The sequence below is a fragment of the Geotrypetes seraphini genome, chromosome 4 (assembly GCF_902459505.1).
Source record: "Geotrypetes seraphini chromosome 4, aGeoSer1.1, whole genome shotgun sequence".
In the NCBI taxonomy this organism is placed as follows: domain Eukaryota; kingdom Metazoa; phylum Chordata; class Amphibia; order Gymnophiona; family Dermophiidae; genus Geotrypetes; species Geotrypetes seraphini.
This window is the reverse complement of record NC_047087.1, coordinates 171,448,666-171,471,466: the sequence shown is the minus strand read 5'-3', so window position 1 is coordinate 171,471,466 and position 22,801 is coordinate 171,448,666. Positions and strand designations below refer to the sequence as shown.

General features: G+C 46.8%; 14 non-coding genes across 14 annotated transcripts; all 14 read left to right on the top strand.

Annotated features, from left to right (window-relative positions):
- The first annotated feature begins 1,574 nt into the window (after positions 1-1,574).
- TRNAG-GCC lies at positions 1,575-1,645 on the top strand. The gene has a single exon. It is a non-coding gene; the product is annotated as a tRNA-Gly (tRNA).
- Positions 1,646-2,887: 1,242 nt separating this feature from the next.
- TRNAG-GCC lies at positions 2,888-2,958 on the top strand. The gene has a single exon. It is a non-coding gene; the product is annotated as a tRNA-Gly (tRNA).
- Positions 2,959-3,546: 588 nt separating this feature from the next.
- On the top strand, positions 3,547-3,617 carry TRNAG-GCC. Its single transcript has one exon. It is a non-coding gene; the product is annotated as a tRNA-Gly (tRNA).
- Positions 3,618-4,205: 588 nt separating this feature from the next.
- TRNAG-GCC lies at positions 4,206-4,276 on the top strand. Its single transcript has one exon. It is a non-coding gene; the product is annotated as a tRNA-Gly (tRNA).
- A 1,232-nt stretch (positions 4,277-5,508) lies between these two features.
- TRNAS-GCU lies at positions 5,509-5,579 on the top strand. The gene has a single exon. It is a non-coding gene; the product is annotated as a tRNA-Ser (tRNA).
- Positions 5,580-8,519: 2,940 nt separating this feature from the next.
- TRNAG-GCC lies at positions 8,520-8,590 on the top strand. Its single transcript has one exon. It is a non-coding gene; the product is annotated as a tRNA-Gly (tRNA).
- A 1,232-nt stretch (positions 8,591-9,822) lies between these two features.
- TRNAS-GCU lies at positions 9,823-9,893 on the top strand. Its single transcript has one exon. It is a non-coding gene; the product is annotated as a tRNA-Ser (tRNA).
- A 2,938-nt stretch (positions 9,894-12,831) lies between these two features.
- TRNAG-GCC lies at positions 12,832-12,902 on the top strand. The gene has a single exon. It is a non-coding gene; the product is annotated as a tRNA-Gly (tRNA).
- Positions 12,903-14,144: 1,242 nt separating this feature from the next.
- TRNAG-GCC lies at positions 14,145-14,215 on the top strand. The gene has a single exon. It is a non-coding gene; the product is annotated as a tRNA-Gly (tRNA).
- A 588-nt stretch (positions 14,216-14,803) lies between these two features.
- On the top strand, positions 14,804-14,874 carry TRNAG-GCC. Its single transcript has one exon. It is a non-coding gene; the product is annotated as a tRNA-Gly (tRNA).
- A 1,245-nt stretch (positions 14,875-16,119) lies between these two features.
- TRNAS-GCU lies at positions 16,120-16,190 on the top strand. The gene has a single exon. It is a non-coding gene; the product is annotated as a tRNA-Ser (tRNA).
- A 2,961-nt stretch (positions 16,191-19,151) lies between these two features.
- Positions 19,152-19,222, top strand: TRNAG-GCC. Its single transcript has one exon. It is a non-coding gene; the product is annotated as a tRNA-Gly (tRNA).
- A 588-nt stretch (positions 19,223-19,810) lies between these two features.
- On the top strand, positions 19,811-19,881 carry TRNAG-GCC. The gene has a single exon. It is a non-coding gene; the product is annotated as a tRNA-Gly (tRNA).
- Positions 19,882-20,469: 588 nt separating this feature from the next.
- On the top strand, positions 20,470-20,540 carry TRNAG-GCC. Its single transcript has one exon. It is a non-coding gene; the product is annotated as a tRNA-Gly (tRNA).
- Positions 20,541-22,801: the final 2,261 nt, after the last annotated feature.

The following is a 22,801-nucleotide window of genomic DNA, read 5'->3' as shown; positions in this document are numbered from 1 at the left end:
TTGAATTTGACGTTTACACAAAAGAAACTGACAGGAATACTTTCTTGTCATACCATAGCTGTCACCCCGTAAGTTTGAAGCAGAATTTACCTTTCTCACAATTCTTACGTTTAAAAAGAAATTGCTCCTCTAAAAAAAGATTTACATCACAATCCAAAGTGCTCATAAAAAAACTTGAAAATCGTGGATATCCAAGCAAAATTTTGAAGAGAACATACAAGAGGGCAAAATATTACAACAGAGATTGGTTAATTCACAAGAACATTAAAAAAGAACATCCAAACGAAGAAGAAATAATGACTTGTGTAATGAAATTTTCAGCGTATGGCAGCAACATCGCAAAAATTTTGAAGAATAATTGGAGAATCATGCGAACTAATACTACGTTCAAAGAAACAGAATTACGTATAGCATTCACACGAGATAGAAATTTAAAAGAAATACTCTCTCCAGCAGATTTAAAAACTAAATCGAGAGATGATAATTTGTTACCAAAAGGTTTTTTTAGATGTGGTAAATGTAGCGTGTGTGAAAACATGATCCAACTAAAAGAGTTTACTAGCCAGAAAGATGGAAAGATCTATTCTATTAATCATTTTCTCACTTGCACCACGGATCACATAATATATGTGATAATATGTCCATGTAAAAAGTGGTATGTTGGAAAATCAATTAGATCATTAAGAACACGGATCATTGAACACAAGTCTAATATCAAATGCATGAGAATAACTGCACCACTTGTAGAACATTGTAAACAATCACAACATAGTTTCAAAGAATTGAAATGCTTTGCAATAGATCGGGTGACATTAAATCCACGAGGAGGCGACAGACAAAGAACTTTACTACAAAAGGAATCCCGTTGGATTTTCAATCTAGGCACATTAAAACCTACCGGTCTGATGCGAATATGGACTGGAGTGTTTTTTTCTAAGCTGAAGTTTGGTCTAAGCTGATGTTTCATAAGCAGTCTCTAACTTTAAAATGATGATTGTCCCTTTAAGACACACAGGGGTAGTTTAATTGATACATCTATATAGCGCATGCGTTGGCGTTTAACTTTTGCTAACGCCATTTTGAAAAAGCCGCTACAAGTAATTACAGTGAGTACACGCTTCCCGAAATAAGTTTGTTATAAAATGTTTTCCAAATGAGTGAAATATTATTTTCTGTGTTAACAGCAATTTGAGACCCCTGAAGAAGCCGTTATTTGGGCGAAACGGGTCCCGTTGGGCACAGAGCGCACACTACAAGGCATAACAAAGCCACCAAAAAAGATGTGCTTTATCTAAGAAATTCAGAGTTGAATATTTAGCACTTGCTTTAACTTTTTGCTATACTACGGTATGGTGGAGCTCAATGATTGATACCCTTGCCTACAGAACCGTTTGAATAATCTGTAATGATTAACGGAGTAGGTATCTGAGAGCTCCACAAAATATTATGAAACATTTGATGAACCAATCTAGATCTGTTGTCTGGTTTCAGAGTTATTAGATTGGAAGCCATTATATCATTGTGAGTGTACCCTCATTGCTAGGTGACACTGTGGCTTACTTCTTAACAACTGAGCATTGGTGGTTCAGTGGTAGAATTCTCGCTTGCCATGTGGGAGACCTGGGTTCGATTCCTGGCCAATGCAGCTGTAGTTGTCCTTTCATATCTGTCTTCTACTCTCTCTGGAATGCTTTGCAGCTCTTGCATTGAGACTGAGTGTGGTATTTTGCCTCTCTGAGAGATCCCTATCTGCCTTTCAATCTAGTCTATGCTGTTCAAGTAAGGTTGTTTCTTTCTTATGTATGTAGTTTTCATGACTTCAGGAAACGTTATTTCAGAAAGCAGCAGTCGGTGTTTCTTTCTTTCATTCCCAAAGCTTCCTGGAAGAGGACCCAAATGTTCTGACTTCCTTAATGTCTAGTCTGCAGGCCTAGTCAGGTAAGCCTCTTCTTCTCTCGCTATTAGAAAATTTCTAGAGGAACGCCGCCTTATCCTGGCTGCTGGATCGGCCCACCGTAGTGTTCTGACCAATAGTCCTGGGATTCCCTGCCACGCAAGTTGTCCGTGTTTAATTCACAGCCAATGCCAGAAGGTCAAAATCAGCGTTTTGTATACTACATGATTTCTAGTAGGCGCGCCACCTTATAATGGCTACTGGAGTCGCAAATAGTTCTGTTCAGACGCAGTGGCCCTCATTGCTAAGTGAGGCTATGGCTAACTTTTGACCAGCTGAGCATTGGTGGTTCAGTGGTAGAATTCTCGCTTGCCGTGGGAGACCTGGGTTCAATTCCCTGCCAATGCAGCTGTATTTGTCCTTTCTTATCTGTCTTCTTCTCTCTCTGGAATGCTTTGCAGCTCTTGCATGGAGATTGAGTTTGGTGTTTTGCCTCTCTGAGAGATCCCTATCTGCCTTTTAATCTAGTCTGTGCTGTTCAAGTAAGGTTCTTTCTTTCTTATGTATGTAGTTTTCATGACTTCAGGAAACGTTATTTCAGAAAGCAGCAGTCGGTGTTTCTTTCTTTCATTCCCAAAGCTTCCTGGAAGAGGACCCAAATGTTCTGACTTTTTTAATGTCTAGTCTGCAGGCCTAGTCAGATAAGCCTCTTCTCTCGCTATGAGAAGATTTCTAGAGGAACGCCGCCTTATCCTAGCTGCTGGACAGGCCCACCATTGTGTTCTGACCTATGGTCCTCGGATTCCCAGCCACGCAGGTTGTCTGTGTTTAATTCACAGCCAATGCCTGAAGGTCGAAGGCGGCGTTTTGTATACTACATGATTTTCAGTAGCCGTGCCACATTATCCTGGCTACTGGAGTCGCAAATCGTTCTGTTCAGGAGCAGTGGCCCTCATTGCTAGGTGACACTGTGGCTTAATTCTTAACAACTGAGCATTGGTGTTTCAGTGGTAGAATTCTCGCTTGCCATGTGGGAGACCCGGGTTCGATTCCCAGCCAATGCAGCTGTATTTGTCCTTTCTTATCTGTCTTCTACTCTCTCTGGAATGCTTTGCAGCTCTTGCATTGAGACTGAGTGGGGTATTTTGCCTCTATGAGAGATCCCTATCTGCCTTTCAATCTAGTCTATGCTGTTCAAGTAAGGTTGTTTCTTTCTTATGTATGTAGTTTTCCTGACTTGAGGAAACGTTATTTCAGAAAGCAGCAGTCGGTGTTTCTTTCTTTCATTCCCAAAGCTTCCTGGAAGAGGACCCAAATGTTCTGACTTCCTTAATGTCTAGTCTGCAGGCCTAGTCAGGTAAGCCTCTTCTTCTCTCGCTATTAGAAAATTTCAAGAGGAACGCCGCCTTATCCTGGTTGCTGGACCGGCCCACCGTAGTGTTCTGACCAATAGTCCTGGGATTCCCTGCCACGCAGGTTGACCGTGTTTAATTCACAGCCAATGCCAGAAGGTCAAAATCAGCGTTTTGTATACTACATGATTTCTAGTAGGCGCGCCACCTTATCCTGGCTACTGGAGTCGCAAATCGTTCTGTTCAGATGCAGTGGCCCTCATTGCTAGGTGACACTGTGGCTGATTTCTTAACAGCTGAGCATTGGTGGTTCAGTGGTAGAATTCTCGCTTGCCATGCGGGAGACCTGGGTTCGATTCCCGGCCAATGCAGCTGTATTTGTCCTTACTTATCTGTCTTCTACTCTCTCTGGAATGCTTTGCAGCTCTTGCATGGAGATTGAGTTTGGTGTTTTGCCTCTCTGAGAGATCCCTATCTGCCTTTTAATCTAGTCTGTGCTGTTCAAGTAAGGTTCTTTCTTTCTTATGTACGTAGTTTTCATGACTTCAGGAAACGTTATTTCAGAAAGCAGCAGTCGGTGTTTCTTTCTTTCATTCCCAAAGTTTCCTGGAAGAGGACCCAAATGTTCTGACTTCCTTAATGTCTAGTCTGCAGGCCTAATCAGGTAAGGCTCTCCTTCTCTCGCTATGAGAAGATTTCTAGAGGAACGCCGCCTTATCCTAGCTGCTGGACAGGCCCACCGTTGTGTTCTGACCTATGGTCCTGGGATTCCCAGCCACGCAGGTTGTCCGTATTTAATTCACAGCCAATTCCTGAAGGTCGAAGGCGACGTTTTGTATAGTACATGATTTTCAGTAGCCGCACCACATTATCCTGGCTACTGGAGTCGCAAATCGTTCTGTTCAGATGCAGTGGCCCTCATTGCTAGGTGACACTGTGGCTGACTTCTTAGCATCTGAGCATTGGTGGTTCAGTGGTAGAATTCTCGCTTGCCATGCGGGAGACCTGGGTTCGATTCCCGGCCAATGCAGCTGTATTTGTCCTTTCTTATCTGTCTTCTACTCTCTCTGGAATGCTTTGCAGCTCTTGCATGGAGATTGAGTTTGGTGTTTTGCCTCTCTGAGAGATCCCTATCTGCCTTTTAATCTAGTCTGTGCTGTTCAAGTAAGGTTGTTTCTTTCTTATGTATGTAGTTTTCATGACTTCAGGAAACGTTATTTCAGAAAGCAGCAGTCGGTGTTTCTTTCTTTCATTCCCAAAGCTTCCTGGAAGAGGACCCAAATGTTCTGACTTCCTTAATGTCTAGTCTGCAGGCCTAGTCAGGTAAGCCTCTTCTTCTCTCGCTATTAGAAAATTTCTAGAGGAACGCCGCCTTATCCTGGCTGCTGGACCGGCCCACCGTAGTGTTCTGACCAATAGTCCTGGGATTCCCTGCCACGCAGGTTGTCCGTGTTTAATTCACAGCCAATGCCAGAAGGTCAAAATCAGCGTTTTGTATACTACATGATTTCTAGTAGGCGCGCCACCTTATCCTGGCTACTGGAGTCACAAATAGTTCTGTTCAGACGCAGTGGCCCTCATTGCTAAGTGAGGCTATGGCTAACTTTTGACCAGCTGAGCATTGGTGGTTCAGTGGTAGAATTCTCGCCTGCAATGAGGAAGCTGGGCTCGATTCCCGGCCAATGCAGCTGAATTTGTCCTTTACTATCTATCTTCTACTCTCTCTGGAATGCTTTGGAGATAGAGCTGGTTGTTTTGTCTCTCTGAGAGATCCCTATCTAGCTTTCTATCTAGTCTGTGCTATTCAAGAAAGGTTGTTTCTTTCTTATGTATGTAGTTTTCATGATTTTAGGAAACGTTATTTCAGAGAACAGCAGTTGGTGTTTTTTTCTTTCATTCCCAAAGCTTCTTGGTAGAGGACCCAAAGGTTCTGACTTCTTTAATGTCTAGTCTGCAGGCCTAATCAGGTAAGCCTCTTCTTCTCTCGCTATGAGAAGATTTCTAGAGGAACGCCGCCTTATCCTGGCTGCTGGACCGGCACACCGTAGTGTTCTGACCAATGGTCCTGGGATTCCCAGCCACGCAGGTTGTCCGTGTTTAATTCACAGCCAATGCCTGAAAGTCGAAAGCGGCGTTTTGTATACTACATGATTTCCAGTAGCCGCGCCACATTATACTGGCTACTGGAGTCGCAAATCGTTCTGTTCAGATGCAGTGTCCCTCATTGCTAGGTGACACTGTGGCTGACTTTTTAACAGCTGAGCATTGGTGGTTCAGTGGTAGAATTCTCGCTTGCTATGCGGGAGACCTGGGTTTGATTCCCGGCCAATGCAGCTGTATTTGTCCTTTCTTATCTGTCTTCTACTCTTTCAGGAATACTTTGCACCTCTTGCATGGAGATTGAGTTTGGTGTTTTCCCTCTCTGAGAGATCCCTATTAGAGAATGACACGGAGGCGGTTTACCCGCGGCCACCGCATTTTAGCCGCGGGTCACTCGCCGAAAACGGGGGAAGAAAACTAGCAGTCGCTGCAGCGACGGGGACAAGGCCATTCACCGCCCGCGGGGCGGTGAATGGTCTTGTTCCTCGCAGTGAGGCATGAAGGATCGCGCGGTCCCCGCAGCTCACACCCGCCTGCCCAATCGATTCTAGTGTTTAGCCAGCTCTCTCCCTTCTCCTCACCTTAGTTTGTAGATTTTCTTTTTCGGCGACCCGCACGCTATCAGAGAGCCGCGCACCAGCTGCTGCTCAGTTTCATCTTCTGCTCTGACGCAACCGGAAACAGGAAGTTGCAGCAGAGCAGAAGATTGAACACTGAGCAGCCGCGCGTGCGCGGTTCTTTGGGAAAGCGTGCAGGTCGCCGAAAAAGAAAACCTATAAACTAAGGTGAGGAGAAGGGAGAGAGCTGGCTAAACACTAGGATCGATTGGGCAGGCAGGTAGTGGCTGCGGGTATCGTGCGATCGCTAGAGTTCCCGGCTCAAATTGGAAGGAGGGAGTGAAAGGATTCTGGGCCAAGGGGATGAAGTCGGAAAGAAAAACCCACAGCAGGAAAGAAAGGGAAGGACTGGCAGGTGAGCCAGATGCTAGAAGCAGGGGGGGGGGGAAGAAAGAGGGAAAAAAGCTAGATGGGGTTGAAAAGAAGAGACACACTGGTATGGAAGAGGAAGATAGGGGAAATCTGGACACAGGAAGGTAACAGAAAGAGGGGAAATTATGTGCATGGGGCATAGGGACAGAGACATAAAGGGGACATGCCATGGGGATGGTATATGGACACATGGGGGGCAATGACAGATACATAGGGGAGATATTAGAAATGGAGAAAATAGGAGCACAGAAGCGAGATGGTTTGTGGGGATGGGACAGGGACCGAGCTTGCAGGCTCCAGTGGCTTGCACAAATTACATTGTAACGTGCCATGAAAATAAGAGGAAGGAAGGTAGAGAGGCCACGCGAGAGGAGCTGAAGGGTAGTAGAAAGGAACAGATGGTAAAGGAGGGAGGGAAGGGTGGTGGTGGAAAGGAATAGAACAGACATTGAAGGAGGGTGGAGAGGAACAGACCCCCAAGGGAAATGTGGAAGACAGAGTGGGAAGAAGACAGATGCCAGACTATGGGGGAGCGGAGGGAAGAAGGTGGGTGCTAGACCAATTGGGGGGGGGGGTTAATGGAGAGGCACAGTAACAGCAAATGGAAGACGCAGAGAGAAGACACACAGTGGATGGAAGGAATTCAATGAGAAGAAGTGGAAAGCAGAAACCAGACAACAAAGGTAGAAAAAAAATTATATTTATTTATTTATTTTTTGCTTTAGGATAAAATAGTATATTAGTTGTGTTGATAAAAATTTATAAAAAAAGCCCTGCCAGCTGAACATCTCTTTCTCTAGTTCAGCAGCAGGAACTTTGATTTATAAGAAAGGAATAAGCTAAATATTACTAAGTACTAAGTAATAGTACTAAGGCTTATATGGATGCAGCGGGGGGCGGTGAATGGGATGGCAGGGGCGGTGAAAGGGATGGCGGTGACGGTGACGGGGCGGTGAAGGGAACGGTGGTGACGGGGCGGTGCAGAGGATGGTGGGGCGGTGACGGGGACAGATTTTTTCCCCGTGTCATTCTCTAATCCCTATCTGCCTTTCAATCTAGTCTGTGCTGTTCAAGTAAGGTTCTTTCTTTCTTATGTATGTAGTTTTCATGACTTCAGGAAACGTTATTTCAGAAAGCAGCAGTCGGTGTTTCTTTCTTTCATTCCCAAAGCTTCCTGGAAGAGGACCCAAATGTTCTGACTTCCTTAATGTCTAGTCTGCAGGCCTAGTCAGGTAAGCCTCTTCTTCTCTCGCTATTAGAAAATTTCTAGAGGAACGCCGCCTTATCCTGGCTGCTGGACCGGCCCACCGTAGTGTTCTGACCAATAGTCCTGGGATTCCCTGCCACGCAGGTTGTCCGTGTTTAATTCACAGCCAATGCCAGAAGGTCAAAATCAGCGTTTTGTATACTACATGATTTCTAGTAGGTGTGCCACCTTATCCTGGCTACTGGAGTCGCAAATAGTTCTGTTCAGACGCAGTGGCCCTCATTGCTAAGTGAGGCTATGGCTAACTTTTGACCAGCTGAGCATTGGTGGTTCAGTGGTAGAATTCTCCCCTGCAATGAGAAAGCTGGGCTCGATTCCCAGCCAATGCAGCTGTATTTGTCCTTTACTATTTATCTTCTACTCTCTCTGGAATGCTTTGCAGCTCTAACATGGAGATAGAGCTGGTTGTTTTGTCTCTCTGAGAGATCCCTATCTAGCTTTCTATCTAGTCTGTGCTATTCAAGAAAGGTTGTTTCTTTCTTATGTATGCAGTTTTCATGATTTTAGGAAACGTTATTTCAGAAAACAGCAGTTGGTGTTTTTTTCTTTCATTCCCAAAGTTTCCTGGAAGAGGACCCAAATGTTCTGACTTCCCTAATGTCTAGTCTGCAGGCCTAATCAGGTAAGCCTCTCCTTCTCTCGCTATGAGAAGATTTCTAGAGGAACGCCGCCTTATCCTAGCTGCTGGACAGGCCCACCGTTGTGTTCTGACCTATGGTCCTCGGATTCCCAGCCACGCAGGTTGTCTGTGTTTAATTCACAGCCAATGCCTGAAGGTCGAAGGCGGCGTTTTGTATAGTACATGATTTTCAGTAGCCGCGCCACATTATCCTGGCTACTGGAGTCGCAAATCGTTCTGTTCAGATGCAGTGGCCCTCATTGCTAGGTGACACTGTGGCTGACTTCTTAGCATCTGAGCATTGGTGGTTCAGTGGTAGAATTCTCGCTTGCCATGCGGGAGACCTGGGTTCGATTCCCGGCCAATGCAGCTGTATTTGTCCTTTCTTATCTGTCTTCTACTCTCTCTGGAATGCTTTGCAGCTCTTGCATGGAGATTGAGTTTGGTGTTTTGCCTCTCTGAGAGATCCCTATCTGCCTTTTAATCTAGTCTGTGCTGTTCAAGTAAGGTTGTTTCTTTCTTATGTATGTAGTTTTCATGACTTCAGGAAACGTTATTTCAGAAAGCAGCAGTCGGTGTTTCTTTCTTTCATTCCCAAAGCTTCCTGGAAGAGGACCCAAATGTTCTGACTTCCTTAATGTCTAGTCTGCAGGCCTAGTCAGGTAAGCCTCTTCTTCTCTCGCTATTAGAAAATTTCTAGAGGAACGCCGCCTTATCCTGGCTGCTGGACCGGCCCACCGTAGTGTTCTGACCAATAGTCCTGGGATTCCCTGCCACGCAGGTTGTCCGTGTTTAATTCACAGCCAATGCCAGAAGGTCAAAATCAGCGTTTTGTATACTACATGATTTCTAGTAGGCGCGCCACCTTATCCTGGCTACTGGAGTCACAAATAGTTCTGTTCAGACGCAGTGGCCCTCATTGCTAAGTGAGGCTATGGCTAACTTTTGACCAGCTGAGCATTGGTGGTTCAGTGGTAGAATTCTCGCCTGCAATGAGGAAGCTGGGCTCGATTCCCGGCCAATGCAGCTGAATTTGTCCTTTACTATCTATCTTCTACTCTCTCTGGAATGCTTTGGAGATAGAGCTGGTTGTTTTGTCTCTCTGAGAGATCCCTATCTAGCTTTCTATCTAGTCTGTGCTATTCAAGAAAGGTTGTTTCTTTCTTATGTATGTAGTTTTCATGATTTTAGGAAACGTTATTTCAGAGAACAGCAGTTGGTGTTTTTTTCTTTCATTCCCAAAGCTTCTTGGTAGAGGACCCAAAGGTTCTGACTTCTTTAATGTCTAGTCTGCAGGCCTAATCAGGTAAGCCTCTTCTTCTCTCGCTATGAGAAGATTTCTAGAGGAACGCCGCCTTATCCTGGCTGCTGGACCGGCACACCGTAGTGTTCTGACCAATGGTCCTGGGATTCCCAGCCACGCAGGTTGTCCGTGTTTAATTCACAGCCAATGCCTGAAAGTCGAAAGCGGCGTTTTGTATACTACATGATTTCCAGTAGCCGCGCCACATTATACTGGCTACTGGAGTCGCAAATCGTTCTGTTCAGATGCAGTGTCCCTCATTGCTAGGTGACACTGTGGCTGACTTTTTAACAGCTGAGCATTGGTGGTTCAGTGGTAGAATTCTCGCTTGCTATGCGGGAGACCTGGGTTTGATTCCCGGCCAATGCAGCTGTATTTGTCCTTTCTTATCTGTCTTCTACTCTTTCAGGAATACTTTGCACCTCTTGCATGGAGATTGAGTTTGGTGTTTTCCCTCTCTGAGAGATCCCTATTAGAGAATGACACGGAGGCGGTTTACCCGCGGCCACCGCATTTTAGCCGCGGGTCACTCGCCGAAAACGGGGAAGAAAACTAGCAGTCGCTGCAGCGACGGGGACAAGGCCATTCACCGCCCGCGGGGCGGTGAATGGTCTTGTTCCTCGCAGTGAGGCATGAAGGATCGCGCGGTCCCCGCAGCTCACACCCGCCTGCCCAATCGATTCTAGTGTTTAGCCAGCTCTCTCCCTTCTCCTCACCTTAGTTTGTAGATTTTCTTTTTCGGCGACCCGCACGCTATCAGAGAGCCGCGCACCAGCTGCTGCTCAGTTTCATCTTCTGCTCTGACGCAACCGGAAACAGGAAGTTGCAGCAGAGCAGAAGATTGAACACTGAGCAGCCGCGCGTGCGCGGTTCTTTGGGAAAGCGTGCAGGTCGCCGAAAAAGAAAACCTATAAACTAAGGTGAGGAGAAGGGAGAGAGCTGGCTAAACACTAGGATCGATTGGGCAGGCAGGTAGTGGCTGCGGGTATCGTGCGATCGCTAGAGTTCCCGGCTCAAATTGGAAGGAGGGAGTGAAAGGATTCTGGGCCAAGGGGATGAAGTCGGAAAGAAAAACCCACAGCAGGAAAGAAAGGGAAGGACTGGCAGGTGAGCCAGATGCTAGAAGCAGGGGGGGGGGGAAGAAAGAAGGAAAAAAGCTAGATGGGGTTGAAAAGAAGAGACACACTGGTATGGAAGAGGAAGATAGGGGAAATCTGGACACAGGAAGGTAACAGAAAGAGGGGAAATTATGTGCATGGGGCATAGGGACAGAGACATAAAGGGGACATGCCATGGGGATGGTATATGGACACATGGGGGGCAATGACAGATACATAGGGGAGATATTAGAAATGGAGAAAATAGGAGCACAGAAGCGAGATGGTTTGTGGGGATGGGACAGGGACCGAGCTTGCAGGCTCCAGTGGCTTGCACAAATTACATTGTAACGTGCCATGAAAATAAGAGGAAGGAAGGTAGAGAGGCCACGCGAGAGGAGCTGAAGGGTAGTAGAAAGGAACAGATGGTAAAGGAGGGAGGGAAGGGTGGTGGTGGAAAGGAATAGAACAGACATTGAAGGAGGGTGGAGAGGAACAGACCCCCAAGGGAAATGTGGAAGACAGAGTGGGAAGAAGACAGATGCCAGACTATGCGGGAGCGGAGGGAAGAAGGTGGGTGCTAGACCAATTGGGGGGGGGGGTTAATGGAGAGGCACAGTAACAGCAAATGGAAGACGCAGAGAGAAGACACACAGTGGATGGAAGGAATTCAATGAGAAGAAGTGGAAAGCAGAAACCAGACAACAAAGGTAGAAAAAAAATTATATTTATTTATTTATTTTTTGCTTTAGGATAAAATAGTATATTAGTTGTGTTGATAAAAATTTATAAAAAAAGCCCTGCCAGCTGAACATCTCTTTCTCTAGTTCAGCAGCAGGAACTTTGATTTATAAGAAAGGAATAAGCTAAATATTACTAAGTACTAAGTAATAGTACTAAGGCTTATATGGATGCAGCGGGGGCGGTGAATGGGATGGCAGGGGCGGTGAAAGGGATGGCGGTGACGGTGACGGGGCGGTGAAGGGAACGGTGGTGACGGGGCGGTGCAGAGGATGGTGGGGCGGTGACGGGGACAGATTTTTTCCCCGTGTCATTCTCTAATCCCTATCTGCCTTTCAATCTAGTCTGTGCTGTTCAAGTAAGGTTCTTTCTTTCTTATGTATGTAGTTTTCATGACTTCAGGAAACGTTATTTCAGAAAGCAGCAGTCGGTGTTTCTTTCTTTCATTCCCAAAGCTTCCTGGAAGAGGACCCAAATGTTCTGACTTCCTTAATGTCTAGTCTGCAGGCCTAGTCAGGTAAGCCTCTTCTTCTCTCGCTATTAGAAAATTTCTAGAGGAACGCCGCCTTATCCTGGCTGCTGGACCGGCCCACCGTAGTGTTCTGACCAATAGTCCTGGGATTCCCTGCCACGCAGGTTGTCCGTGTTTAATTCACAGCCAATGCCAGAAGGTCAAAATCAGCGTTTTGTATACTACATGATTTCTAGTAGGTGTGCCACCTTATCCTGGCTACTGGAGTCGCAAATAGTTCTGTTCAGACGCAGTGGCCCTCATTGCTAAGTGAGGCTATGGCTAACTTTTGACCAGCTGAGCATTGGTGGTTCAGTGGTAGAATTCTCCCCTGCAATGAGAAAGCTGGGCTCGATTCCCAGCCAATGCAGCTGTATTTGTCCTTTACTATTTATCTTCTACTCTCTCTGGAATGCTTTGCAGCTCTAACATGGAGATAGAGCTGGTTGTTTTGTCTCTCTGAGAGATCCCTATCTAGCTTTCTATCTAGTCTGTGCTATTCAAGAAAGGTTGTTTCTTTCTTATGTATGCAGTTTTCATGATTTTAGGAAACGTTATTTCAGAAAACAGCAGTTGGTGTTTTTTTCTTTCATTCCCAAAGTTTCCTGGAAGAGGACCCAAATGTTCTGACTTCCCTAATGTCTAGTCTGCAGGCCTAATCAGGTAAGCCTCTCCTTCTCTCGCTATGAGAAGATTTCTAGAGGAACGCCGCCTTATCCTAGCTGCTGGACAGGCCCACCGTTGTGTTCTGACCTATGGTCCTCGGATTCCCAGCCACGCAGGTTGTCTGTGTTTAATTCACAGCCAATGCCTGAAGGTCGAAGGCGGCGTTTTGTATAGTACATGATTTTCAGTAGCCGCGCCACATTATCCTGGCTACTGGAGTCGCAAATCGTTCTGTTCAGATGCAGTGGCCCTCATTGGTAGGTGACACTGTGGCTGATTTCTTAACAGCTGAGCATTGGTGGTTCAGTGGTAGAATTCTCGCTTGCCATGCGGGAGACCTTGGTTTGATTCCCGGCCAATGCAGCTGTATTTGTCCTTACTTATCTGTCTTCTACTCTCTCTGGACTGCTTTGCAGCTCTTGCATGGAGATTGAGTTTGGTGTTTTGCCTCTCTGAGAGATCCCTATCTGCCTTTTAATCTAGTCTGTGCTGTTCAAGTAAGGTTGTTTCTTTCTTATGTATGTAGTTTTCATGACTTCAGGAAACGTTATTTCAGAAAGCAGCAGTCGGTGTTTCTTTCTTTCATTCCCAAAGCTTCCTGGAAGAGGACCCAAATGTTCTGACTTCCTTAATGTCTAGTCTGCAGGCCTAGTCAGGTAAGCCTCTTCTTCTCTCGCTATTAGAAAATTTCTAGAGGAACGCCGCCTTATCCTGGCTGCTGGATCGGCCCACCGTAGTGTTCTGACCAATAGTCCTGGGATTCCCTGCCACGCAAGTTGTCCGTGTTTAATTCACAGCCAATGCCAGAAGGTCAAAATCAGCGTTTTGTATACTACATGATTTCTAGTAGGCGCGCCACCTTATCCTGGCTACTGGAGTCGCAAATAGTTCTGTTCAGACGCAGTGGCCCTCATTGCTAAGTGAGGCTATGGCTAACTTTTGACCAGCTGAGCATTGGTGGTTCAGTGGTAGAATTCTCGCTTGCCGTGGAAGACCTGGGTTCAATTCCCTGCCAATGCAGCTGTATTTGTCCTTTCTTATCTGTCTTCTTCTCTCTCTGGAATGCTTTGCAGCTCTTGCATGGAGATTGAGTTTGGTGTTTTGCCTCTCTGAGAGATCCCTATCTGCCTTTTAATCTAGTCTGTGCTGTTCAAGTAAGGTTCTTTCTTTCTTATGTATGTAGTTTTCATGACTTCAGGATACGTTATTTCAGAAAGCAGCAGTCGGTGTTTCTTTCTTTCATTCCCAAAGCTTCCTGGAAGAGGACCCAAATGTTCTGACTTTTTTAATGTCTAGTCTGCAGGCCTAGTCAGATAATCCTCTTCTCTCGCTATGAGAAGATTTCTAGAGGAACGCCGCCTTATCCTAGCTGCTGGACAGGCCCACCATTGTGTTCTGACCTATGGTCCTCGGATTCCCAGCCACGCAGGTTGTCTGTGTTTAATTCACAGCCAATGCCTGAAGGTCGAAGGCGGCGTTTTGTATACTACATGATTTTCAGTAGCCGTGCCACATTATCCTGGCTACTGGAGTCGCAAATCGTTCTGTTCAGCAGCAGTGGCCCTCATTGCTAGGTGACACTGTGGCTTAATTCTTAACAACTGAGCATTGGTGTTTCAGTGGTAGAATTCTCGCTTGCCATGTGGGAGACCCGGGTTCGATTCCCGGCCAATGCAGCTGTATTTGTCCTTTCTTATCTGTCTTCTACTCTCTCTGGAATGCTTTGCAGCTCTTGCATTGAGACTGAGTGGGGTATTTTGCCTCTCTGAGAGATCCCTATCTGCCTTTCAATCTAGTCTATGCTGTTCAAGTAAGGTTGTTTCTTTCTTATGTATGTAGTTTTCCTGACTTGAGGAAACGTTATTTCAGAAAGCAGCAGTCGGTGTTTCTTTCTTTCATTCCCAAAGCTTCCTGGAAGAGGACCCAAATGTTCTGACTTCCTTAATGTCTAGTCTGCAGGTCTAGTCAGGTAAGCCTCTTCTTCTCTCGCTATTAGAAAATTTCAAGAGGAACGCCGCCTTATCCTGGTTGCTGGACCGGCCCACCGTAGTGTTCTGACCAATAGTCCTGGGATTCCCTGCCACGCAGGTTGTCCGTATTTAATTCACAGCCAATTCCTGAAGGTCGAAGGCGACGTTTTGTATAGTACATGATTTTCAGTAGCCGCACCACATTATCCTGGCTACTGGAGTCGCAAATCGTTCTGTTCAGATGCAGTGGCCCTCATTGCTAGGTGACACTGTGGCTGACTTCTTAGCATCTGAGCATTGGTGGTTCAGTGGTAGAATTCTCGCTTGCCATGCGGGAGACCTGGGTTCGATTCCCGGCCAATGCAGCTGTATTTGTCCTTTCTTATCTGTCTTCTACTCTCTCTGGAATGCTTTGCAGCTCTTGCATGGAGATTGAGTTTGGTGTTTTGCCTCTCTGAGAGATCCCTATCTGCCTTTTAATCTAGTCTGTGCTGTTCAAGTAAGGTTGTTTCTTTCTTATGTATGTAGTTTTCATGACTTCAGGAAACGTTATTTCAGAAAGCAGCAGTCGGTGTTTCTTTCTTTCATTCCCAAAGCTTCCTGGAAGAGGACCCAAATGTTCTGACTTCCTTAATGTCTAGTCTGCAGGCCTAGTCAGGTAAGCCTCTTCTTCTCTCGCTATTAGAAAATTTCTAGAGGAACGCCGCCTTATCCTGGCTGCTGGACCGGCCCACCGTAGTGTTCTGACCAATAGTCCTGGGATTCCCTGCCACGCAGGTTGTCCGTGTTTAATTCACAGCCAATGCCAGAAGGTCAAAATCAGCGTTTTGTATACTACATGATTTCTAGTAGGCGCGCCACCTTATCCTGGCTACTGGAGTCACAAATAGTTCTGTTCAGACGCAGTGGCCCTCATTGCAAAGTGAGGCTATGGCTAACTTTTGACCAGCTGAGCATTGGTGGTTCAGTGGTAGAATTCTCGCCTGCAATGAGGAAGCTGGGCTCGATTCCCGGCCAATGCAGCTGAATTTGTCCTTTACTATCTATCTTCTACTCTCTCTGGAATGCTTTGCAGCTCTAGCATGGAGATAGAGCTGGTTGTTTTGTCTCTCTGAGAGATCCCTATCTAGCTTTCTATCTAGTCTGTGCTATTCAAGAAAGGTTGTTTCTTTCTTATGTATGTAGTTTTCATGATTTTAGGAAACGTTATTTCAGAAAACAGCAGTTGGTGTTTTTTTCTTTCATTCCCAAAGTTTCCTAGAAGAGGACCCAAATGTTCTGACTTCCTTAATGTCTAGTCTGCAGGCCTAATCAGGTAAGGCTCTCCTTCTCTCGCTATGAGAAGATTTCTAGAGGAACGCCGCCTTATCCTGGCTGCTGGACCAGCACACCGTAGTGTTCTGACCAATGGTCCTGGGATTCCCAGCCACGCAGGTTGTCCGTGTTTAATTCACAGCCAATGCCTGAAAGTCGAAAGCGGCGTTTTGTATACTACATGATTTCCAGTAGCCGCGCCACATTATACTGGCTACTGGAGTCGCAAATCGTTCTGTTCAGATGCAGTGTCCCTCATTGCTAGGTGACACTGTGGCTGACTTTTTAACAGCTGAGCATTGGTGGTTCAGTGGTAGAATTCTCGCTTGCTATGCGGGAGACCTGGGTTTGATTCCTGGCCAATGCAGCTGTATTTGTCCTTTCTTATCTGTCTTCTACTCTTTCTGGAATACTTTGCACCTCTTGCATGGAGATTGAGTTTGGTGTTTTCCCTCTCTGAGAGATCCCTATTAGAGAATGACACGGAGGCGGTTTACCCGCGGCCACCGCATTTTAGCCGCGGGTCACCCGCCGAAAACGGGGAAGAAAACTAGCAGTCGCTGCAGCGACGGGGACAAGGCCATTCACCGCCCGCGGGGCGGTGAATGGTCTTGTTCCTCGCAGTGAGGCATGAAGGATCGCGCGGTCCCCGCAGCTCACACCCGCCTGCCCAATCGATTCTAGTGTTTAGCCAGCTCTCTCCCTTCTCCTCACCTTAGTTTGTAGATTTTCTTTTTCGGCGACCCGCACGCTATCAGAGAGCCGCGCACCCGCTGCTGCTCAGTTTCATCTTCTGCTCTGACGCAACCGGAAACAGGCAGTTGCAGCAGAGCAGAAGATTGAACACTGAGCAGCCGCGCGTGCGCGGTTCTTTGGGAAAGCGTGCAGGTCGCCGAAAAAGAAAACCTATAAACTAAGGTGAGGAGAAGGGAGAGAGCTGGCTAAACACTAGGATCGATTGGGCAGGCAGGTAGTGGCTGCGGGTATCGTGCGATCGCTAGAGTTCCCGGCTCAAATTGGAAGGAGGGAGTGAAAGGATTCTGGGCCAAGGGGATGAAGTCGGAAAGAAAAACCCACAGCAGGAAAAAAAGGGAAGGACTGGCAGGTGAGCCAGATGCTAGAAGCAGGGGGGGGGGGGGAAGAAAGAAGGAAAAAAGCTAGATGGGGTTGAAAAGAAGAGACACACTGGTATGGAAGAGGAAGATAGGGGAAATCTGGACACAGGAAGGTAACAGAAAGAGGGGAAATTATGTGCATGGGGCATAGGGACAGAGACATAAAGGGGACATGCCATGGGGATGGTATATGGACACATGGGGGGCAATGACAGATACATAGGGGAGATATTAGAAATGGAGAAAATAGGAGCACAGAAGCGAGATGGTTTGTGGGGATGGGACAGGGACCGAGCTTGCAGGCTCCAGTGGCTTGCACAAATTACATTGTAACGTGCCATGAAAATAAGAGGAAGGAAGGTAGATAGGCCACGCGAGAGGAGCTGAAGGGTAGTAGAAAGGAACAGATGGTAAAGGAGGGAGGGAAGGGTGGTGGTGGAAAGGAATAGAACAGACATTGAAGGAGGGTGGAGAGGAACAGACCCCCAAGGGAAATGTGGAAGACAGAGTGGGAAGAAGACAGATGCCAGACTATGCGGGAGCGGAGGGAAGAAGATGGGTGCTAGACCAATTGGGGGGGGGGTTAATGGAGAGGCACAGTAACAGCAAATGGAAGACGCAGAGAGAAGACACACAGTGGATGGAAGGAATTCAATGAGAAGATGTGGAAAGCAGAAACCAGACAACAAAGGTAGAAAAAAAATTAAATTTATTTATTTATTTTTTGCTTTAGGATAAAATAGTATATTAGTTGTGTTGATAAAAATTTATAAACAAAGCCCTGCCAGCTGAACATCTCTTTCTCTAGTTCAGCAGCAGGAACTTTGATTTATAAGAAAGGAATAAGCTAAATATTACTAAGTACTAAGTAATAGTACTAAGGCTTATATGGATGCAGCGGGGACGGTGACGGGGCGGTGAATGGGATGGCAGTGGCGGTGACGGGGCGGTGAAAGGGATGGCGGTGACGGTGACGGGGCGGTGAAGGGAACGGTGGTGACGGGGCGGTGCAGAGGATGGTGGGGCGGTGACGGGGACAGATTTTTTCCCCGTGTCATTCTCTAATCCCTATCTGCCTTTCAATCTAGTCTGTGCTGTTCAAGTAAGGTTCTTTCTTTCTTATGTATGTAGTTTTCATGACTTCAGGAAACGTTATTTCAGAAAGCAGCAGTCGGTGTTTCTTTCTTTCATTCCCAAAGCTTCCTGGAAGAGGACCCAAATGGTCTGACTTCCTTAATGTCTAGTCTGCAGGCCTAGTCAGGTAAGCCTCTTCTTCTCTCGCTATTAGAAAATTTCTAGAGGAACGCCGCCTTATCCTGGCTGCTGGACCGGCCCACCGTAGTGTTCTGACCAATAGTCCTGGGATTCCCTGCCACGCAGGTTGTCCGTGTTTAATTCACAGCCAATGCCAGAAGGTCAAAATCAGCGTTTTGTATACTACATGATTTCTAGTAGGCGCGCCACCTTATCCTGGCTACTGGAGTCGCAAATAGTTCTGTTCAGACGCAGTGGCCCTCATTGCTAAGTGAGGCTATGGCTAACTTTTGACCAGCTGAGCATTGGTGGTTCAGTGGTAGAATTCTCCCCTGCAATGAGGAAGCTGGGCTCGATTCCCAGCCAATGCAGCTGTATTTGTCCTTTACTATTTATCTTCTACTCTCTCTGGAATGCTTTGCAGCTCTAACATGGAGATAGAGCTGGTTGTTTTGTCTCTCTGAGAGATCCCTATCTAGCTTTCTATCTAGTCTGTGCTATTCAAGAAAGGTTGTTTCTTTCTTATGTATGTAGTTTTCATGATTTTAGGAAACGTTATTTCAGAAAGCAGCAGTCGGTGTTTCTTTCTTTCATTCCCAAAGTTTCCTGGAAGAGGACCCAAATGTTCTGACTTCCTTAATGTCTAGTCTGCAGGCCTAATCAGGTAAGGCTCTCCTTCTCTCGCTATGAGAAGATTTCTAGAGGAACGCCGCCTTATCCTAGCTGCTGGACAGGCCCACCGTTGTGTTCTGACCTATGGTCCTGGGATTCCCAGCCACGCAGGTTGTCCGTATTTAATTCACAGCCAATTCCTGAAGGTCGAAGGCGACGTTTTGTATAGTACATGATTTTCAGTAGCCGCGCCACATTATCCTGGCTACTGGAGTCGCAAATCTTTCTGTTCAGATGCAGTGGCCCTCATTGCTAGGTGACACTGTGGCTTACTTCTTAACAACTGAGCATTGGTGGTTCAGTGGTAGAATTCTTGCTTGCCATGTGGGAGACCTGGGTTCGATTCCTGGCCAATGCAGCTGTATTTGTCCTTTCATATCTGTCTTCTACTCTCTCTGGAATGCTTTGCAGCTCTTGCTTGGAGATTGAGTTTGGTGTTTTGCCTCTCTGAGAGATCCCTATCTGCCTTTTAATCTAGTCTGTGCTGTTCAAGTAAGGTTCTTTCTTTCTTATGTATGTAGTTTTCATGACTTCAGGAAACGTTATTTCAGAAAGCAGCAGTCGGTGTTTCTTTCTTTCATTCCCAAAGCTTCCTGGAAGAGGACCCAAATGTTCTGACTTCCTTAATGTCTAGTCTGCAGGCCTAGTCAGGTAAGCCTCTTCGTCTCTCGCTATTAGAAAATTTCTAGAGGAACGCCGCCTTATCCTGGCTGCTGGATCGGCCCACCGTAGTGTTCTGACCAATAGTCCTGGGATTCCCTGCCACGCAAGTTGTCCGTGTTTAATTCACAGCCAATGCCAGAAGGTCAAAATCAGCGTTTTGTATACTACATGATTTCTAGTAGGCGCGCCACCTTATCCTGGCTACTGGAGTCGCAAATCGTTCTGTTCAGATGCAGTGGCCCTCATTGCTAGGTGACACTGTGGCTGATTTCTTAACAGCTGAGCATTGGTGGTTCAGTGGTAGAATTCTCGCTTGCCATGCGGGAGACCTGGGTTCGATTCCCGGCCAATGCAGCTGTATTTGTCCTTACTTATCTGTCTTCTACTCTCTCTGGAATGCTTTGCAGCTCTTGCATGGAGATTGAGTTTGGTGTTTTGCCTCTCTGAGAGATCCCTATCTGCCTTTTAATCTAGTCTGTGCTGTTCAAGTAAGGTTCTTTCTTTCTTATGTACGTAGTTTTCATGACTTCAGGAAACGTTATTTCAGAAAGCAGCAGTCGGTGTTTCTTTCTTTCATTCCCAAAGTTTCCTGGAAGAGGACCCAAATGTTCTGACTTCCTTAATGTCTAGTCTGCAGGCCTAATCAGGTAAGGCTCTCCTTCTCTCGCTATGAGAAGATTTCTAGAGGAACGCCGCCTTATCCTAGCTGCTGGACAGGCCCACCGTTGTGTTCTGACCTATGGTCCTGGGATTCCCAGCCACGCAGGTTGTCCGTATTTAATTCACAGCCAATTCCTGAAGGTCGAAGGCGACGTTTTGTATAGTACATGATTTTCAGTAGCCGCACCACATTATCCTGGCTACTGGAGTCGCAAATCGTTCTGTTCAGATGCAGTGGCCCTCATTGCTAGGTGACACTGTAGCTGACTTCTTAGCATCTGAGCATTGGTGGTTCAGTGGTAGAATTCTCGCTTGCCATGCGGGAGACCTGGGTTCGATTCCCGGCCAATGCAGCTGTATTTGTCCTTTCTTATCTGTCTTCTACTCTCTCTGGAATGCTTTGCACCTCTTGCATGGAGATTGAGTTTGGTGTTTTCCCTCTCTGAGAGATCCCTATTAGAGAATGACACGGAGGCGGTTTACCCGCGGCCACCGCATTTTAGCCGCGGGTCACCCGCCGAAAACGGGGAAGAAAACTAGCAGTCGCTGCGGCGACGGGGACAAGGCCATTCACCGCCCGCGGGGCGGTGAATGGTCTTGTTCCTCGCAGTGAGGCATGAAGGATCGCGCGGTCCCCGCAGCTCACACCCGCCTGCCCAATCGATTCTAGTGTTTAGCCAGCTCTCTCCCTTCTCCTCACCTTAGTTTGTAGATTTTCTTTTTCGGCGACCTGCACGCTATCAGAGAGCCGCGCACCCGCTGCTGCTCAGTTTCATCTTCTGCTCTGACGCAACCGGAAACAGGAAGTTGCAGCAGAGCAGAAGATTGAACACTGAGCAGCTGCGCGTGCGCGGTTCTGTGGGAAAGCGTGCAGGTCGCCGAAAAAGAAAACCTATAAACTAAGGTGAGGAGAAGGGAGAGAGCTGGCTAAACACTAGGATCGATTGGGCAGGCAGGTAGTGGCTGCGGGTATCGTGCGATCGCTAGAGTTCCCGGCTCAAATTGAAAGGAGGGAGTGAAAGGATTCTGGGCCAAGGGGATGAAGTCGGAAAGAAAAACCCACAGCAGGAAAGAAAGGGAAGGACTGGCAGGTGAGCCAGATGCTAGAAGCAGGGGGGGGGGGAAAGAAAGAAGGAAAAAAGCTAGATGGGGTTGAAAAGAAGAGACACACTGGTATGGAAGAGGAAGATAGGGGAAATCTGGACACAGGAAGGTAACAGAAAGAGGGGAAATTATGTGCATGGGGCATAGGGACAGAGACATAAAGGGGACATGCCATGGGGATGGTATATGGACACAGGGGGGGCAATGACAGATACATAGGGGAGATATTAGAAATGGAGAAAATAGGAGCACAGAAGCGAGATGATTTGTGGGGATGGGACAGGGACCGAGCTTGCAGGCTCCAGTGGCTTGCACAAATTACATTGTAACGTGCCATGAAAATAAGAGGAAGGAAGGTAGATAGGCCACGCGAGAGGAGCTGAAGGGTAGTAGAAAGGAACAGATGGTAAAGGAGGGAGGGAAGGGTGGTGGTGGAAAGGAATAGAACAGACATTGAAGGAGGGTGGAGAGGAACAGACCCCCAAGGGAAATGTGGAAGACAGAGTGGGAAGAAGACAGATGCCAGACTATGCGGGAGCGGAGGGAAGAAGATGGGTGCTAGACCAATTGGGGGGGGGGGGGTTAATGGAGAGGCACAGTAACAGCAAATGGAAGACGCAGAGAGAAGACACACAGTGGATGGAAGGAATTCAATGAGAAGATGTGGAAAGCAGAAACCAGACAACAAAGGTAGAAAAAAAATTATATTTATTTATTTATTTTTTGCTTTAGGATAAAATAGTATATTAGTTGTGTTGATAAAAATTTATAAACAAAGCTCTGCCAGCTGAACATCTCTTTCTCTAGTTCAGCAGCAGGAACTTTGATTTATAAGAAAGGAATAAGCTAAATATTACTAAGTACTAAGTAATAGTACTAAGGCTTATATGGATGCAGCGGGGACGGTGACGGGGCGGTGAATGGGATGGCAGTGGTGGTGACGGGGCGGTGAAAGGGATGGCGGTGACGGTGACGGGGCGGTGAAGGGAACGGTGGTGACGGGGCGGTGCAGAGGATGGTGGGGCGGTGACGGGGACAGATTTTTTCCCCGTGTCATTCTCTAATCCCTATCTGCCTTTTAATCTAGTCTGTGCTGTTCAAGTAAGGTTCTTTCTTTCTTATATATGTAGTTTTCATGACTTCAGGAAACGTTATTTCAGAAAGCAGCAGTCGGTGTTTCTTTCTTTCATTCCCAAAGCTTCCTGGAAGAGGACCCAAATGTTCTGACTTTTTTAATGTCTAGTCTGCAGGCCTAGTCAGGTAAGCCTCTTCTTTCGCTATGAGAAGATTTCTAGAGGAACTCCGCCTTATCCTAGCTGCTGGACAGGCCCACCGTTGTGTTCTGACCTATGGTCCTCGGATTCCCAGCCAAGCAGGTTGTCTGTGTTTAATTCACAGCCAATGCCTGAAGGTCGAAGGCGGCGTTTTGTATACTACATGATTTTCAGTAGCCGTGCCACATTATCCTGGCTACTGGAGTCGCAAATTGTTCTGTTCAGCAGCAGTGGCC